Source organism: Rhinolophus sinicus, chromosome 17 (assembly GCF_057876585.1).
Source record: "Rhinolophus sinicus isolate RSI-liver-muscle chromosome 17, RSI-T2T, whole genome shotgun sequence".
NCBI classification, from domain to species: Eukaryota; Metazoa; Chordata; class Mammalia; order Chiroptera; family Rhinolophidae; genus Rhinolophus; species Rhinolophus sinicus.
Genome location: NC_142517.1, coordinates 119,345,005 through 119,362,420, shown reverse-complemented (window position 1 = coordinate 119,362,420; position 17,416 = coordinate 119,345,005).

The following is a 17,416-nucleotide window of genomic DNA, read 5'->3' as shown; positions in this document are numbered from 1 at the left end:
TATGTGGAGTCACCCCCAAGGTTCCAGGTGATGGCAGCTTGCCCTTTGAAACCTCAGCAGTGGCTCCATCCCTCAAAATTCGGGGGTGGGGGGCAGCCCTGATTATCTCTGAACTGCCTTTGGGTGCATTCTTCCTTTTTCTTGCAGGATAAGGCATGTTCACAGCTGGATAGCTCTGTGGTCCTGTCCTATGGGAGCTAAGAAGTCCCATAGTCTTCCTCTGTTTCATCCTTTCTCTACCATTTAAAGTTCAAATGGCAGTGTTTCTTCCCATATGATCTCATACTATCTTTGTTGAGTGATAGTCCAGCCACATCCTTGGTACTATCTTCAGAATAAGTTCTCTCTCTCTCTCTCTCTCTCTCTCTCTCTCTCTCTCTCTCTCTCTCTCCCTCTGTCTTAATTTACTGTATGGATAGGATGTGAGTTTTCCCAATTTTTGAGTTCTGTCCTTTTTTTTTTTTTTTTTTTTTTTTAACAATTGCTTCTTCCATTCATCTTTCTCCTCTCACACTCAACTATAAGCAGTCAGGAGAAACCAAGCTGCCCCTTCAGCACTATTCTTAAAAATCTCCTTAGCTAAATATCCAGTTTCATCTGTTGCAAATTCTACCTTCCAATATTTGTCTAGAACACAACTCAGACAAATATTTGCCACTTTAAAACAAGGATTTTCTTTCCCAGTTTCTAATAAACTGTTCCTCATTTCCTGTGGAGATTTTACCAGAATGACCTTAACATTTACATTTTTACCAATAGTCCCTCCATGACAATCTAGGATTTTCCCACCAAGCACCTCAAATCTTTTCCAGCTTCTACCCATTACCCAGTTCCAAAATCACTTCCATATTTTTAGATATTTGTTATAACATCACCCCAAATGCTCACCCTTATGACTTCATTTAACCTTAATTACTTCCCAAAAGGCCATATCTTCAACTATAGTCAAATATAAGGCTTTAACATACAAATTGTGTAGGGACATAGACATTTAGTCAATAACAACAAATATTGGCAAGAAGGTGGAGAAATTGGAACCCTTGCACATTGCTGTGTAGCTGCAACAGAAAAGAATTTGCCAGCTCCTTTAAAAGTGAAACAGAGAATTACCATATGACTCTGCAATTTATCTCTTAGGTACATATCCAAAGGAATTGAAAGCAGGGACTTGAACAGACACTTGTATGTCAGTGTTCATTGCTGCTAGTTCACCTAAAAGATAGAAACAACCTGATCATCTATCAACAGATGAATGAATAAACAAAATATGAAATACCCATACAATGGAATATCATTCAACCATAAAAAAGAATGAAGTTCTTATACACACTACACCATCAATAAATCTTGAAAGCATTATGCTAAGCTCAGAGACACAAAAGGACAGACATATGATTCCACTTATATAGAATAGGTAAATTCATAGAACAAAAAGAGATAAAAGATTACCTGGAATTTAGGGTATGCAGATGAAGAGTTATTGCTTAACAATAATAGAGTTTGGTAATAAAAAAAATTGCAAGTACATAGTGGTGATGTTGCACATTATTGTGAATGTAATTAATCCTACTGAATTGTACACTTTAAAAAATAAAAATAAAAATATTATGTTATAAATAGTCTACCAAAATGTAATAAAATAATGTAATGTAGCCCCCCCAAATCATTGAAATGTACAATTAAAAGAAGTGACTTGTATGATGTATAAATTATATTTCAATAAACCCAGGCAAAAAAAAGATTCAAAAGATAAGTTACAGACTGGGAAAAAATATTTGTAAAACCCATATCTGATACATTTCCTGTATACAAAGAGCATTAAAACTGAACAATAAGAAAATAAGTATTTCAATTTAAAAACGAATGAAAAATCTGAATAGGTATTTCTCCAAAGAAGATATACAGATGACAAATAAGAATATGTAAAGATGTTCAAACATTTGTCATTAAAGAATTAAATATTAAAATAAGAGTGACATACAGTTATACAAGTTTTAGAAAGACTGAAATCCAAAATTCTGACACCACCACTTGCTACCAAGGATTTGGAGCATAAAGAACTCTCCTACCTTTCTGATGGGAATGTAAACTAGTATAACCACATTGAAAGAAAGTTTGGCAGTTTCTTATGCAGCATATAATCCAGCAGTCTTATCTCTAGGTATTTACCCAATTAAATTGAAAACTCACTTCCACACAATAACCTGCAGAAAAATTTTATAGTCATTTTACTTATAATAACCAATTTTAGAAGCAACCAACCTGTCTTTAAGTAGGTAAGTGAATAAACAATCTGGGGTACATACATAAATGAAATATTTTCAGAAATTAATAAAAAAGAGCTATCAAGCTATAAAATTACATAAAAGAATCTTAAATGCATATTGCTAAGGGAAAGAAGATAATGTGAAAAGGCTATGGGAAGTATGATTCAAATTATATGACATTCTGGAGAAGGCAAAACTGTTATAAAAAATGATTAGTAGTTTCCAGGGGTTCAGGGACAGGAAATGTTGAGTTATTAAAGCAGTGATGATTACTTTTAAGGCAGTAAACTATTCTGTAGAATACTGTAATAGCAGTTATTTGACATACTTGTAATGCATTTGTCAAGTTCTTAGACCTTTATAGCACAAAGAGCGAGCCTTAATGTGTCCAAATTATTACACACACACACACACACACACACACACACACACACACACACACGGCAATTCCAGGATGTAATGTAAATGTGACAAAACAGTCTAACCATATTAGAAATGTATGAAACAACCTCACTGAAATGGGTGGAAAAAGGTGCTAATGTAAATAATGTTGCAAAGGAGTAGAGTCTATAGGACTAAAGGTAAGAAAACAAAACAATAACAAAAAAACACTGTACATAAGCATGTACTCTAGATTAAAAAAATTATTGCCTACGCAGGAAATATTTGTCTATTAAAATATATAACAAAAATGTACCAAAGTCAGTAACTGATTAAATTGAGTTAAAATTTAACAAGGATCTCTATCTGGAATGTGGTAAGTGTCCTAACATACGTTAAGCTTCAATTAGTCAAGTATTTTTGTATAGCTAAGTGAATCCATTATAAAATAGTAAAATCGTTTAGTGATATACATATACCAAACTAATTGATGAGGAAGTGAAAAAAATTAAAAATGTTAGCCAAAATATAGGTAATAAAAATATTTTAAAATATAGACAAGTATTAGAAATAAACTATTAAACATAATTTCCTAAAATTATTACAAATATTCTTTCAAATATTAGAAATATTATAAATTCACAGTATTAAAATATTACCAATAAAATATTATAAAAATAATTTCTTAAAATTATTAGAAAATAATTTCTTAAAATAATTTCTTTTAAAATAATAGGGGGCCAGCCCGGTGGCTCAGGCGGTTAGAACTCCATGCTCCTAACTCCGAAGGCTGCCGGTTCGATTCCCACATGGGCCAGTGGGCTCTCAACCACAAGGTTGCCGGTTCAACTCCTCGAGTCCCGCAAGGGATGGTGGGCTCCGCCCCCTGCAACTAAGATTGAACACGGCACCTTGAGCTGAGCTGCCTCCCGGATGGCTCAGTTGGTTGGAGTGCGTCCTCTCAACCACAAGGTTGCTGGTTCGACTCCCGCAAGGGATGGTGGGCTGTGCCACCTGCAACTAGCAACGGCAACTGGATCTGGAGCTGAGCTGTGTCCTCCACAACTAAGACTGAAAGGACAACAACTTGAAGCTGAACAACACCCTCCACAACTAAGACTGAAAGGACAACAATTTGACTTGGAAAAAAGGCCTGGAAGTACACACTGTTCCCCAATAAAGTTGTGTTCCCCTTCCCCAATAAAATCTTAAAAAAAATAATAATAATAATAGGAAAAAATTAAAAAGAATTAAGAACAAAAAGAAAATAAATAGAAAGACTGTAGCTCAAAAGCCAAATACGTTAGTAGTTATACTTAATGGATGTAATCTAAATGCTCTAATTAATAAAAAAAATACATCAGATTGAATAAAATAAACAAATAAGAAAGCACACAACAATCAGCTACAACATTTTCCAGTCAAGGAAGCAAAGTAGGAAAATGCTGTTACTTGTTTCTTCTCATGACTACATCAAAATTACAACTAAACTGAGAATCACCTGAAGTCTACCTGAACCAAAGTCCTATAACAAAGGACGTACAGAATAAGCTACCTCAAGACTGGTAGGAGGAGTGGAGATGCAAAACAAGCTGGTCCCACTCCCGAATATGACTTTTAAAAATCAAGAGGAAAATCTTGGCTGCAGATAACCCCCTTGGAGGAGAGAGGGGGCCCAGCCCCACACCAGGCTCCCCAGCCCAGGTTTCTAGTGCTGGGAAGAGAAGTCTCCGTAATTTCTGGTTGTGAAAACCAGCGGGGATTGTAGCTGAGTGAGGCAAGGGTGACTGGCGTCCTAAATGCTCCTTTTAAAAAACATGCCTATACTTACTTGCTAATGGACTCACTTCCACTGAGCTCCACTGCTAGAGCAGCAGCCCAAAAGGCAATAGGGACGTATGGGGACAAAATGAATTGTCTGGCTTCCAGGAATGGAGCCTGGAATGGAGAAACAGTGTCTTCCAGACAGAAGTGCTGGCAGAATCCATTGTTTCCTTGTTGAGCCCTACCGCATCCCAGTGTGCAGACACAGGCAGCCACCATATCCGAGCCTTCATCAACATGGCTAATATACCACTGCCCCGAGTGATTCTTTGAAACCCTGCCCCATCCAAGGTTTAGGCCCACTGAATCCACCTCCAGTAGCTTTTCCATACAAACATCCTGTCTTGGCTCATGTGCTGGACTTTTCTAAAATCTCTTAAATGTTCACAAAATCCAAACAAGCAGCATCTGGCTTCAGCATGTCCCATGCATCTCGCTAAGCAGACCCAAGACCAACACTAGTGGCAGCTGGCCACGGTTCATAGCTTGTCTTCTGGAGACACCTCCAAGCCAAATACAAGTGGTGGCCATCAAAGATAGCTTTGTGGCTCATTCCAGGAGGCTCCAGAGATGGCACACTGGGTCACCTGCTGCTGACCAAACTGGATCATCAACAGGTGACCTCCAAGTACAAAACACCCAAAGAGCAGACTAGGCAGACCTCAGAGTCCAGCTGAAGCAAATCCTGTTTGGTAGAGTAAACTGTGCACAGAGTTCCTCCACTGTAGTCACAGACAGTTCTCACAACAAATCATCCCGAGGGTCTATTCCTCCCATTGATGTGCAAGCAGCAACCAAGATTCAACTACAACAGGAGACCACACAAAATCCACACAAGAGACACCCATGAAGCACCTGACTCAGGTGACCGGGCAGACTGCACCACTGGGCCCCACAGGACACCTACTACATAAGACAACTCTACTAAGATGGAGATAAAGAAGCCCTACCTAATACATTAAAAAAACGCACAAAACAAACAAACAAACAAACAAACAAAAATAAAATAAAATAAAATAAAAACAACAGGGAGGCAGCCAAAATAGAAGACAAAGAAACATGTCCCAAATGAAAGAACAAAACAGAGCTCCAGAAAAAGAGCTAAACAAAATGGAAACAAGCAATGTACCAGATGCAGAGTTCAAACTTACTGGTTATAAGGATGCTCAATAATCTCAGGTAGAACTTCAACAAAGATGTAGGAAACATGAAAATAAAGATAGAAAACGTAAAAAAGGATCAGTGAGAAATAGAGACTACAATAACTGAAAAGAAGAACACATTAGAGGAAATCGACAGTAGATTAGATGAAGCAGAGTTTCAAATCAGTGATTTGGAAGATAAGTAGCAGAAAACACTAATCAAAATAACAGAGAGAAAAAAAAAGAAAAGACTTTAAGGGACCTCTGGGATAACATCAAATGTACAAATATTCACATCATCGGGGTACCAGCAAAAAGGAGAGAGAGCACAAGATTGAAAACTTATTTGAAGAAATAATGATGTAAAACTTTCCAAACCTGGTGAAAGAAAGAGACTAACAAGCCTAGGAAGGGCAGAGTCCCAAACAAGATGAAACCAAAGAGGCCCACACCCAGACACATCATACTGTAATTAAAATGCCAAAATATAAAGACACAGAAACACCATTAAGAGCAGCAGGAGAAAAGCAGTTACCTACCTATAGGAGAGCTCCCATAAGACTGTCAGCTGATTTCACAACAGAAACTTTGCAGGCCTGAAGGTATTGGCACAAAGTATTCAAAGAGGTGGAAAACAAGGTACTACAACCAAGATTACTCTACCCAGTGAAGTTATCATTTAGAATAGAGGAACAGGTAGTTTCCCAGACAAGAAAAAGCTAATGGAGTCCATTATCAACAAACCAGTATTAGAAGAAATGTTAGAGGAATTTCTTCAAGACGAAAAAAAAAGTTCAAAAATACGAAAAATAAAATGGCAGTAAGTACATATCTATCAACAATTACTTTAAATGTAAATGGATTAAATACTACAATAAAAAATATAGCTGAATGAATAAGAAAAGAAGACCCTTACATATGCTGCCTACAAGGGACACATCAGATCAAAAGGCACACACAGACTGAAAAGAAATGGAAAAATGTATTTCATGAAATGCAAACAAACAATGAAGCTGGTGGTGCAATAATTTTACCAGACAAAATAGACTTTAAAAGAAGCACTATAACAAGAGACAAAGAAGGGCCCAGTAATTCCACTTCAGGGTATTTATCCAAAGAAACTCAAAATGTTACTTTAAGGAGATGTGTGAATCCATATGGTCTTTGTAGCATTGTTTACAATGGCCAAGATATGAAGGGAGCCTGGTTGTTTGTCAATGGATGAATGCATAAAGAGAGGGTAGTATATAAATACAGGGGAATATTACTCGGCCATGCAAGTAAATAGGTTCTTGCTAACTGCAGTGTCATGGATGGACATGGAGGGTATTGTGCTGAATGTAGTACGTCATATAGTGGAAAACAGATGCAATGTGATTTCACTTATATGTGGAATCAAAAGAACAAAATAAACAAACAAAACAGAAACAAACTCATAGATACAGAGAACATTTAGATGGTTGCCAGATGAAAGGGTGGTTGGGGGCAGTGTGAAAAAGGGGAAGGGATTAATAAGTACAAATTGGTTGTTACAAAATAGTCATGTGGATATAAAGCATAGGGAATATAGTCAATGATAGGGTAATTATGTATAGTGCCAGGTGGGTGTTAGACTAATCAGAGGTATCACTTCTTAAATTATACAAATGTCTAAACTCTAAGCTGTACATCTGAAATTAATATAAAATTATATTAAATGTCAACTGTAATTACATAATTCAAAAAACTGGGGTAAAAATGAAAGGGATTAAGAGATTTGAATTTCCAGGTATAAAATAAGTCATGGGGATGTACAGCATAGGGAATATAGTCAATAATGCTGTGATAACCTGGTACAGTGTCAGATGGTTGCTGGACTTGTCATGGTGATCACTTCTTTAGGTATATAGACGTTGAATAACTATGATGTGCACCTGAATCTAATATAATATCATATCTTAGCTATATTTTGATTAAAAAATTTAAAAAATCAAATACAACTAATATGCTATTAGTTAGTGACATATCATAGATGTAAGGATTCACAAATGCAAAAAGTAAAGGCAATGGAAAAAGACATCTCAAGTAAAAATATACAAAAAATTGATGATAATGTCAGATACAGTATACTTTAAGACCAGAACATTTCATACTACAAAGAAGAATATTTTATAATAATAAAAGGAAACTCCAGGAAAATATAAAAAAAATTAAATTGTTTCTCCTAATTATTTAGTTTTTAAATGAGCAAGAGGAAAAAAGTGCCAGAATATGAAAATACAGATACTAATCCATAATCAGAGCAAGATATTTCAATACAGATTGCTCAGCAACAGATAATAAACAATTAAAAATTAGTAAAAACATACAGAATTTCAACAATCTGATCCGTATTAAAGAATGTATTTTTTTAGTGTGTATGGAACATTTAACAAAATTAAGTGAGTTATATATTTTAATAGCATTAAATTATACAGAATATATATTTTGATCACAATTGAATTTAACTAGAAATGAGTTATAAAAGCATAACTAGAGCCTGTCCCTCACATTTCGGAATTAATTAACAAATCTCTAAAAATCAACAAATAAACCCCAGTGGAAATTAGAACATATTTGATATAAGAAATATTAAAGATATGAAATATCAAATGTGTGACGGGCATCTAAAGGTATTCTTAGAGGGAAATTAATAGCCTTAAATTTATAAACTTAAAAAATAAAAAAAAAAGAAAGAAAGAAAAAGAAAGACTGAAAAACAATTGATTAAATATATGCTCCAAGAAATTAGTGAAAGAATAGTAAATCAAACCCACAGGAAGTAAAATGATGAAAAAGATAAGGATAAAAGCAGAAATTAATTAAATACAACACACTTATACAATATAACGTATTGACAAATCATAAATTTGTTCTTTGAAAGAAGTAATACACCAGACAAACTCTTATAAAACCAATCAAGTAAGAACAAAATACCAAATAACTAATATCGGGGAAAAATGGCATAATATTGTAAATCTGCAGAAACTAGCAAGATACTGAGGATATTGTAATAACTTTATACTCATTAAAATTAAAAACAAACTTCCAAATTCAGATAACTTCTAAATATTTAACTCTTCCAATCTTTAAAACAAAATTTTTTACAATCAATCTTACATAAACTATTTCAGAGGCTAGAAAAAAAGTGAAATAGTCTCAATTGATTTAGTGAAGATAGCAAGATGATGATCTCAGTGCCTAACAAAGAAATTACAGGAAAATAAAATTATAAGCCACGAATAATGCTAGCTAGGTAAGAGTAGTAATGCTATTCAGTCATCTTTAGAATAACACACAATGACCAACGTGGGTTTGTAATAGGAATAAAAATTGGCTTAACATTTAAAAATAAATCATTATCTTAAATAAATCATGGAAACAAATATATCATCTCAAATTATGCAGAAAACATAACTTAAAAAAATAAACTTTATCTTAGAAAAAAATCAATTTATCTTGGATATAAATATTTTACCAAAATTGTAATAAAAAATGAATTCATTTATTCAATAATAAATTTCTACAAAGGAACAAATGTACAGTGAACATCATGATTAATGATAAACTACTGTTCAGAAATAAAATTACATGGGTTTATATTATCACCACTTTTATTAAATGTTATACTGAAAGTCTTAAATGTCGAAATAAAAGAAGAAAAATAAATATATAAAGCTTGGAAAGGAAAAAAAATCAGACTGATATAAATTTGAAATGAAAAATAATTCAAGATACCAAGGAAATGGATCATTTGAAATATTGAAGTCAACTGTATGTCTTTTAGTCAAAACACTGTATATGAAAATGGAGTTCTTCCATACCCCAACAGTGTCAAAGAATGCATTGCTCCAAAGGGAGTTTTGTATAATCAAGATGAAGTCAATAAGAAATATTTAAGGTGATAATGCTTTATTTCTTCCAGAAGACAAAGATACACGCAAGACTATATATGTAGACTATCAAAGTACATAGGTAAACTATCTGTATAACTACATATAAAATAATCACTAATTATAAAAAGTAAGAAAATTACCACTTTGTTAGAAAGTATGTCCTCGCTGCGCTTCAGCTTTTGCGTCTTGGTGCATCTTTTATTTTATCCTTGTCTTCGTTTGTTTCTTTGTTGCAAATTTTGCATGATATCAAAGAGGAAGTGGCAAAAAGCCCCAGGTTTACTCTCTTCAAATCAACTTAAATTACTGAGTAATAGAAACAATATTAGACAAGTGAAAGTTTTATATCTTCTTAACTATTTATTCAAATATATAGGAGAAATATTTTCATTAACTTTTCCCAAAAGATTATCATATTTTCTAAATTCACATTCATTCTAATTGCTATTAAGTCTGTGTTGTTGTACTGTTATCCATATTTTTATTCATTTCTAGCATGAACTAATTAAATCTGGAATGATTAATGAGAATACCTATTCATTTTACTGTAAATAATGCATCATCAATAACTATTAATTCACTTTTTAAGACTTAGAATTAATGTAATCAATTTTTTCTTTTTTTCTGTTAATTTTCACTGAACTCTTTCTCATTTTAATAATGTTTATTTATACATGCATGAATTAATTGAAAAAATCTATCTCATTAAGAGATGGGTTTCATTTAAAAGTTTACCTTTAGTGTTTAATAGTTACTAATCCAAATTTGTAGTATATAAGTAATGTTTTAATCAGTTGTGTGCGACTAATAATTGTAATGATAGCTTAATTCAGAAAGAAAAAAATGATTGTTTTTGATCACAAGAAATACAGGCTTCTAAATCTAAATATATAAACATTTTTATTGCAGAAATGCAAAAAACAGTGATAACCAAAAAAATTTAATGATAAAAATAGGATTAAATTATGTGAGAAAATAAGGAAGGGAAATACAAGGTTAAAGGGGAAATGAAACATTAAAATTTTTTACTTTTGAAACATTTTCTCATTTGTAAATGAATGTTTGTAGGTGTCTAATTATAGTATTATAGTATTAATATTATAGTATTAATATAATAAATATTAATTATATTTGTTTACATAATTAATATAATAAATTATATATTATATAATAATTAATATAATAAATATGGATATTAACATTATTAATATAGTAGACATTTAAAAGTCATATAACAACTTTATTTTTACATGTCGGTACTTTAAAACATCAAGATATATAGTGTTTGTAACTACACTATTTAAACAGAGGAAAACGTTTTAAACCAGGTTATAATTTGCAAAAGTATTCATATTTTTCATATTTCCTTTAGAGGGTATTAGAGCATAAACATTAAATATCATTAGGTAGATAACATAAAGTCCCTTGAAAATTGGGACACTGACCTTCCACTTATTCTAGCTCAATTTCAAGGTCATATCTCTGAAACCTGGGAAGAAGAAATGAATGATCAACCAGTGCAGGATCAAACAGCAAACACCTGGGCAAGAGGGATATCTGGCCCAAAACTTCTGGGTAATTCCCCAGAAATAAAGTCATTTGACATCGAATCAGAGAACGCTAGACAATATATCCCATGTGCTACCTCTATTCTACCATGGCTGCTCACAGAGGAGGGTGTGATAGGGGGCTAGGCCTGAATGTGGAGTGAGTTTGGTCAGCTGGGATCCACCCAAGCCTTACAACTTTGAAGTTCCTGGATACCTTCTCAGTTGTAACCAATTTCTCCACTTTCCTGGACTCACTTTTCCTCCCCCAGAGATTAAGACCCTCACCCTGCTCTGTTTACATCTAGCAATATCATTGCCCTTTCAACTTTAAGTTTTTCCAGCTCTCAGAGGGAACATTGAGAGGGAGGCAGTTGCTCCATCTCTGCCCTCCCTAATTCTCCAGAATCCTGGACTGAAATACAAACAGCCAATCGTAACTATGTTGTTGGCCCACAGGTCAACATAACCATGCAGGGATAAAACGCATCTACACATAGGTGTGATATAACTTGCTTATACTCAAGTTCTCCCCTGTCAAAAGTGGACTATTTTTGTCTTAGAATTCTTTAAGATTAGATGATTCTCATCTCATAGGATCCTGGAGACAAACAGAACAACAACCATCAAGATATTTCCTCCTAGAATACGTGACTGGAGAAGGTTATATTTTAGTGGTAGTCTTGTCAATACAGCTTATTTTTCATGGTTTTTAGTGCTATGATTCTCTCAGATCCCACTCGGCTCTGGCAATTGGTAAAAATGCCCCCCCTTCCAAACCCAGCTCATGCAGAGCTTCAATCAAGCTAACCTCATGCTACTCATCCTAGTACTCCCTAGTAACAATCATATACAAACATTATTGTAATTATCATATTTCAAAATTCTGTGCCCCTATCCATCTCTTTAGTCTTTAGTCTTCATTTACAAAATGATTGGAAAAGAAAGTACTCAGCCTCAAAAGTGCTTCTGAATACTTTCTCCCCAAAGTGATCAGAATTCCTGAGCAAGTCTAAAAGGGTGTATGTAATCCAAGTATTTGAAGAGTGCAGTTAGTTCATCTACTATGAAAATTTAATCTAAATGGATATCTAGCTCAAAGCTTTGAAGTCAGAGAAAGAAGGAGTTGGTGACCAATACACTAAAGTTCAGGCACATACCTGTGTTTGTATGTCGGGTGCTGACCACAGGTCATTCCATTTAACTGCCATTAAAACAAAACAAAACAAACAAGCAAAAAACCTCTCAGATAGTTATTGGTAAATTTACCATTGGTAAATAAATTTACCATATATAAATAAATTTATAGGAGGAAACATGGCAGCATGAGGTGAGCCTCTGTAAAGCTCCCCTGGAATTTATAATGAATCAAACAATAAAAACTCCACAAAGGACTCCCTGCATAACAGACAGGCAAGACGAAGAGGCCCACTACCGAAATCACCTACAGGTGGGAGAATCGTGCGAGCGGGGGGGAGGAAAGGGAGAAGTGTGGAGACGGAGCCGCGCGGGCGCAGGACGCAGACCTAGCTCAGTGCTCCGAGCTCGCCGCTTCCCGGAACTACCGCAGCTGCGGGAGAGGGAAGAACTCGGACTGCTAGGGCTCCGCCAGGCTCCACAGGGCTGAGGGGACAGCATATACCACGGCTGAACCCAACGCTCACGGCAGAGACCTCGGAGAAAAGACTGAGGGAAGAAGGCTGAAAATGGTGGTTTAAGCCCTCACTACTGAGCAGAGAACGGAGCCTTAGGCACTGAGACTAGCTGCCCCTTCCCTACCCTCCCAGAGCTCGCCCCGCCCCCACCTGCCCGGCGCTAGAAGCGAAAGAGTAGCAGTGTCAGATCAAAAGAACAGAAAATCTGCTGTTTTGAGAACTGTGGGCCGCAAACACAAATTCACAGCCCAACTAGTTCCGGCAAAGGGGAGGGAGCTGTGGAAGCAGGACCGGCTGTGGTGGAGGTCGCCTCCATTGCTCTGGGCCACCTCTCACAACTCACCCCGCCCCTGTCCCCACCTATCTGGGCGGATCCCTGCAGGAGTAAACAGAACTGCTGAAACATACGGGCTCTGAATCTGGTGCAGGAAGAGGTTTGGAACTTCAAAAGCTCTCCGCATACCCACCGGGACACTGCGCCCTGTGACCTAGACAAACTATTAACAGAGGAGAAGCCCGTATCCCAGGGAATCCCCCCATTGTGTGAGAAGCTGGAATAGTGCAGAGAAAACATAGCACTACCGTGTGACAGAGAGAAAAAAAAAAAAAAAAAAAGGCTGCAGTTGGAGAGAAAATATACCATTCTCCCAACAATGACTGGAAAACAAAAGAAAGACCTGTTCCTATCAATCTGTTGCAGAAGCCACTCCTGTAGATGTCTGGGAAGAGAAATAGTAAATCAGTAATTGCCATGAAAAACCAAGGCAACAAAATAGCTCAGAAAGAAAGAGAAAAGACCCCAGAAAAGGCACTTAAAGATACAGAAATACGTGACTTAAATGACAGAGAATTCAAGATTGCAGTTCTGAAAAAAACTCAATGCGATGCAAGAAAACACAGAAAGGCAGTTTAATGAACTCAGAAACACAACCAAAGAACAACATAAGCCTTTTAGGAAAGAGATTGACATTTTAAAAAAGAACCGAATAGAATTTCTGGAGATTAAGAACTCAATAGAAGAAATTAAGAATGAAATAACCAGGTTAGGTAGTAGAGTTGACCAGATGGAGGAAAGAATCAGTGCTATCAAAGATAGAAACCTGGAAATGACATAGATGGAAGAAGAAAGAGACTTGAGACTTAAAAGAAATGAAAGAACTCTACAAGAACTTTCTGACTCCATCAGAGAGCAATATAAGAATAATGGGCATACCAGAAGGAGAAGAAAGAGAGAAGGGAACAGAGAATATATTCAAACAAATTGTTGATGAGATCGTCCCAAACTTGTGGAAAGAACTGGATCCTCGAATCCAAGAAGCAAATAAAACACCTAATTACCTCAATCCCAACAGGCCTTCTCAAAGGCACATTGTATTGAAGCTGTCTAAAATCAACGACAAAGAAAGAATCCTCAAGGCAGCCAGGGAAAAGAAGACGGTAACTTACAAAGGAAAGCCCATTCGATTATCATCATATTTTTCAGCAGAAACTCTACAAGCCAGGAGGGAGTGGAACCAAATATTCTAACCATTGAAAGAGAGAAATCATGAGCCAAGAATAATATATCCAGCAAAGATATCCTTTAGATATGAAGGAGGAATAAAGACCTTTCCAACATACAGAAGCTGAGGGAATTTTCTAATACATGACCTGCACTACAAGAAATACTAAAGGTGGCTATTCGACCACCATCAACAGGGACAATTTGTGGCAACCAAAACTCAAAAAGGGGGAGAGTAAAGGCCTCAACTGGAATATGGGATTGGAGAAAGTAAGCATGCTGAAGAAAATGGAATACTCTAAATATCAAACTTTCTTTTACATAAACTTAAGGGTAACCACTCAAAAAAAAATCCAGAACTGAAACATATACTGTAATAAAAGAAGAAACAGAGGAAAACATCATAGATTACCATCACACGGAAATAATAGACAACAACAAAAAGGCAAAGAAACAATGGAGACACAGCCTTACCAGAAAACTAAAGATAGAATGACAGGAAATCCTCACATATCAATAATCACCCTAAATGTAAATGGACTGAACTCACCAATAAAAAGGCACAGAGTAGCAGATTGGATCAAAAAACTAAACCCAACCATATGCTGTCTCCAAGAGACACATCTCAGCTACAAGGACAAGCATAGACTCAAAGTGAAAGGTGGAAATTGGCACTCCAAGCAAATGGTACCCAGAGAAAATCAGGTGTAGCCATAATGATATCAGATGAAACAGACTTCAAGTTGAAAAAGATAACAAGAGACAAAGATGGACATTTCATAATGGTGAAGGGGACTGTATAACAAGAAGACATAATAGTCATCAATATTTATGCCCCCAATCAGGGAGCTCTGAAATATACCAAGCAACTACTACCAGAACTAAAGGGAGAAATTGACCAAAACACGATTATACTAGGGGACTTAAATACATCATTGACAGCTATGGATAGATCATCAAAACAGAAAATAAATAACGAAATGATAGCCCTAAATGACACATTAGATGAAATGGACATAATTGACATTTATAGAGCACTTCATCCTAAAACATCAGACTGTACATTCGTTTCTAGTGTACATGGAACATTCTCAAGGATAGACCATATATTGGGACATAAAATCAGTCTCAGCAAATTTAAGAAGATTGAAATCATACCAAACATATTCTCTGATCACAAGGCTTTGAAATTGGATATCAACTGCAAAAAGAAAGTGGGAAAAAACACAAATATATGGAGATTAAAAAACATACCTTTAAAGAACAACTGGGTCAAAGAAGAAGTTAGAGGAGTGATCAAAAGATACATAGAAACAAATGACAATGAAAATACATCCTACCAAAATTTTTGGGATGCAGTGAAAGCAGTTTTAAGAGGGAAATTTATCTCATTACGGGCCTATCTCAAGAAACAAGAAAACTCCCAAATAAATAGCCTCATGTTACACCTTAAAGAACTAGAAAAAGAAGAACAAATGAAACCCAAGGTCAGCAGAAGAAAGGAAATAATAAAAATTAGAGCAGAACTAAATGAAATAGAGAACAAAAAGGCAATAAAAAAATTAATGTGACAAAGAGCTGGTTCTTTGAAAAGATTAACAAAATTGACAAACCCTTGGCTAGACTCACTAAGACAAAAAGAGAGGAGACACTAATAAACAAAACCAGAAATGAAAAAGGGAAAGTTATCACGGTCACCACAGAAATACAAAGGATCATCCAAGAATACTATGAAGGACTATATGCCACCAAATTCAATAACCTAGAAGAACTGGACAAGTTCTTAGAAACATATAGCCTTCCAAGGCTTAACCATGTAGAACTGGAAAATCTAAACAGACCAATCACCAGTAACGAAATTGAATTAGTCATCCAAAACCTTCCCAAAAGCAAAAGGCTTGGACCAGATGGCTTCACTAGTGAATTCTACCAACCCTTCAAAGAGGATCTAATACCAATCCTGCTCAAACTCTTCCAAAAAATGGAAGAAGAGACAGTACTCCCTAACTCATTTTATGACGCCAACATTACACTAATACCAAAACCTGGATAAGGACAGCACAGAAAAAGAAAACTACAGACCAATATCTCTGTTGAATACAGATGCAAAATTCTTAACAACATTCTAGCAAATCGAATACAACAATGCATTAAAAAGATTATTCATCACGACCAAGTGGGTTTCATCCCCGGGGCACAAGGATGGTTCAACATCCGCAAATCCATCAATGTGATACATCACATAAAATAAAGGACTAAAATCATATGATTATATCAATTGATGCAGAAAAAGCATTTGAAAAGATACAACATCCATTTATGATTAAAAGACTTAAGAAAATAGGTATAGAAGGAAAATACCTTAACATAATAAAGGCCATATATGACAAGCCCTCAGCTAATCTCATAAATAATAGTGAAAAACTGAAGCCCTTGCTCTACGTTCAGGAACACGACAGGGATGTCCCCTATTACCTCTGCTTTTCAACATAGTGTTGGGAGTCCTTGCCAGAGCAATCAGGCAAGAGAAAGAAATAAAATGCATCCAAATTGGGAATGAAGAAGTTAAATTATCACTCTTTGCAGATGACATGATGTTATATATAGAAAACCCTAAAGACTCCACCAGAAAGCTATTAGAAAAAATCAACGAATACAGTAAAGTTGCTGGCTACAAAATCAACGTACAAAAGTCCATTGGTTTCCTGTATACTAACAATGAAATCTCAGAAAAAGAAATACAAAAACAATTCCTTTTGCTATTGCAGCAAAAAGAATAAAATACCTAGGAATAAACTTAACCAAGGATGTGAAAGACCTATATGCTGAACACTATAAGACATTTTTGAAAGAAATTGAAGAAGACACAAAGAAATGGAAAGACATTCCGTGCTCATGGATTGGAAGAATCAACATAGTTAAAATGGCCATATTACCCAAAGCAATGTACAGATTCAATGCAATCCCCATCAAAATCCCAATGGTATATTTAAAAGAAATAGAACAAAAAATCATCAGATTTGTTTGGAACTACAAAAGACCCCGAATAGCCAAAGCAATCTTAAGAAAAAAGAAAAATAATGGAGGTATCACACTTCCTGACTTTGGCTTGTACTACAGGGCTACAATAATCAAAACAGCATTGTATTGGCAGAAAAATAGACACATAGACCAATGGAATAGAA